Source organism: Euprymna scolopes, chromosome 39, assembly GCF_053919585.1.
Source record: "Euprymna scolopes isolate OS-2025 chromosome 39, ASM5391958v1, whole genome shotgun sequence".
Lineage (NCBI taxonomy): Eukaryota > Metazoa > Mollusca > Cephalopoda > Sepiida > Sepiolidae > Euprymna > Euprymna scolopes.
Window position 1 is genome coordinate 57,240,723 of NC_136520.1, and position 3,748 is coordinate 57,244,470.

The 3,748-nt window shown below is 36.1% G+C and overlaps 1 pseudogene; it reads right to left on the bottom strand.

Moving 5' to 3' along the window:
* Positions 1-3,497: 3,497 nt before the first annotated feature.
* Positions 3,498-3,614, bottom strand: LOC145264063 (5S ribosomal RNA; annotated as a pseudogene).
* Positions 3,615-3,748: the final 134 nt, after the last annotated feature.

A 3,748-nucleotide genomic window follows, 5' to 3' on the forward strand; every position in this document is an offset into this window, starting at 1 on the left:
AGACAGACAGACAGACAGACAGACAGACAGAGGAAATAAAAACTGTTGTTGATAATGTTGACGACGTTAAATGCTTTGTTTCTTCTGCATAAAAATTACCCGGCGAACAATATCTATACCCGTTTTATCCCCCCCTCTCTCTCTCTCTCTCTCTCTCTCCCTCTCTTTTTCTCTCTTTGATGGTCTCTTTATCTCTCTCTCTTTGTATCTCGCTCGCTTATTTCTTTCTCTTTCTCTCTCTCTTTCTCTCTCTCTCTCTCTCTCTGTATATATTTTCCAACTCTCTCAATCTCTCTCGCTCGCTCTATCTCTAATAGTCGAAAACCTATGCATACAAGATAAGTAACATAATTGAAATCTAGCTAATCGTAGGAAAATATGTAAGTAATTTTAATCGCCCACAGTAAAAGTAAATGTAAAAAATGATTTTGAAAACTCCCCGTTATAAAACAAAGTTAAGAAAACAAAAAATAGCATCATGTAAGATTCGTTAAACCGCTCCGAAATCGAAAATTAAACAATGGTACCCGTACATATTTTTCACAGTTCGTCTTTTGGGGGAGGGGTAATAGCGTGTTGTTAATGTGTGCATAGGTAAGATTAAAGTTATCAGTGTTTAATTTTCTGTTTATGAGCAGTTATTATGTCTGTATTCGGTTTATTTTTAAAAATGATTGCCTTTTGTAAAGAGTACCGCCATATTTGAAAATTTCTGGGCGTTCGTTTATGTAGAAGGGAGTAGATCCTGGAATAAGCTAATTGTAAGCTCTCAACCAATGAGAATGGGTAGAATTTGAAAAGGGAGAATTTATTATTTTTTAATCGTTAAATGGAAAGATTATATTCTGTTTTTTTTTTTATATGCTGGTCACCACTTATCAAGGCCCGGAAGCCACTCCGGGGTAATTGTTATCACATGTACAGTAATTAATGGGATAGTATCCTAGTAATCGTTAGTATTGGAGATTTGATAAAATGTCTTACTTAAGGGGGCGGTTCATCAGGAATTTGTTTATGTTGGACTTGAAGATATCCAAGTTGTAGTCAGGTGAGATACAGGCAAACGAAAAAGTGTTCCACAGACGTGCACTTCTAAGAAAGAAGCTTTGTTCATGGAATCTACGTTTTGATTTTGGCACAGATATAGAGTGGGGGAAATTATTGACAGTGGTTTCAGCTTGACATGTATCTATCACGAAAGATTGGCGAAGGGGGGGGGACAGAGATTGGAGCTCAGACGAGCATTTGCCATGGAAATAACGATAAAACAAAGACAGGCTCGCAACGTCTCTTCTGTGGGAGAGAGGTTACAGGGAAGAGAAAAAGGCACCCCACACTAAGCCCCGAAGTCTATTTTGTACTCTGTCAAAACAGGATAGGCTGTTTTCAGCAGCACCTGCCCAGATGTGGCAGTAGTACTCCATCCTTGGACATACTTGGCTTTTATATAAATAGAGAATTGCATCAGCAGTGAGATATCTTCTGGAGCGGTAGAAGGATCCTACCATTTTCCCAGCGACATTGGCAACAGACTTCAGATCTAGAGTAAAGGTCAAACCCAGAAGCTTGTCAAAATATCGAGCCTCACCAAGACGAGAGTCATCCATTTCAATTGATGCCAGATGGGGATCAGAGCGTTAATGATGTAAAGATAGGAGCTTGGTTTTAGATGCATTAAAAGTAACCAGCCACATCTTCTCCCATTTTACCACGCGCTCAAGATCAGAGGAGAGAGTATCAAAGAGAACTTTGTCATTTACGGCCTTTAATGTACTGCCATAGATGATCGTGTAATCAGCATAGATGTCAACGAATGATTTAAGTATGTGTTTTGGGAGATAATTGATGTAGATCAGGAAGAGAGTTGGGTCCAGGATGGATCCCTGAGGGACTCCAGCATTAATACTGTGGGACTCTGATTTCTGTCCATCAATCACTACTCTTATGAGCCTATCAGAGAGAAATTATTTAATTATAGAGAAAACATTTCCAGTTATACCGTAGCTGAAAATCTTGTGAAGTAAACCTTTATGCCATAGCTTATCGAAGGCCTTTGATATGTCAAGAGCAATTGCCCTAGAAATGAAGCCTTTGTCGAGAGATTCACTAATCCTATAAGATATAAACGTTAGCACATCTGCTGTAGATCTAGCAGAACGGAAACCATATTGTATGTCACTAAGAAGGTTATTTCTGCTGAGGTAGTTGACTACTTCTCTATTTAATATGGAGTCCAGCAGCTTACTCAAGACACACAGGAGACTCATTGGTCTGTACTGAGAGAGAGATGATTTATAACCTGAATTCTTAAATACAGGGTATACTGATGAGGTTTTCCAGGGTGTTGGGAAGCATTTCTCCTTAAGGCAACGCTTTATGATCCAGTTAGGAATGGTGCAAACACAATATCTGTAGAATGTGTATATTTCCTCTCGGTCTTGCCTGGGCGCGGTAGGAGGCCTTAATATTTAGGGGGAAAATGTGGCATCTGCTGTTGCAAACCTACGGTACTTTGGTCCAGAGGGATATTTCTGCAATCAAAATATTATACATGGAGATTATGGCTGAGTAAAACATCATAAAATGTGAATTTCTTAGTGTAAAAATAATTCCTACTTGATCAATTTAGGTGAGGGCACTTTCGTATTGTGGAGTGATATACACAAGCTTTTTAACTGAATAAACACTTTGAAATGAGTTAAAACACTAAAAACGTATATAGCTAACGGATACTTACAAAAATTGATTTTGTTTGTTTTAAAACAACAGTAAATAAGTAAAAACTTTTTTTTAATATTATAAGGGAGTTTAATTTCTTTTAAATAGAATGCATCCATCAAAAACGGTGATAAAATGTGTTTTATTATCCATATTTATACAATAATGACACAATTTTTCTTATCCATCAAAAATGGCCGAATATTCCGTAGACGAATCTTCCGGGCCACATTTAGACATACGTTTGTGTTGGTCCATTTGCATATGTTTGTGCCTGTGTGTGTGATATATATATATATATATATATATATATATATATATATATATATATATATATATATATATATATATATTTAGTAATATGATTGTATTTTAACTAAATTACAACGAGCTTATTATATATCTAAATTACAACGAGCACTTTTTCTTTCCTGTATTTTAATTAAACTAGTAATTTCACTATTACATTAAAATACACTCTGCTCTTTAGACTATTGTTCTAATCTCCTTTAATTTATATATATATATATATATATATATATATATATATATATATATATATATATATATATATATATATATATATATATATACATACAAGCAGGCTCCATCAGTCTTGGACAGACTATGGATACCAACGAAGGGTTGCCTGCGCGTGAAATATTTGTGGCAGGAGGTGTGCAATCTCCAACCACACCTCTCCTGAGACGATATTGTTAAATACCAGTGGCAAGTGAAGTACAGGTCGACTGGAAACAAATGCCGAGATAAACGGAGAGCACATACAGCGCCTAGAATTTCCAAATGGTCACCCATCTAGTACTAACCAGGCTCAACGTTACTTAACTTCGGTGATCTGATGAAAACCGGTGTGCCAACGCGATTATGCCGTATATATATTAAAAAATAATTACAGTAATAATTATGTCTGCCCCTTTAAGAACTCAGTACTTATTGTTGAGCACTCTAAGTTGAAGTTAAAAGTCATTCACTTAAGCTACATGCGATTATCATGATGTCATAATCATTA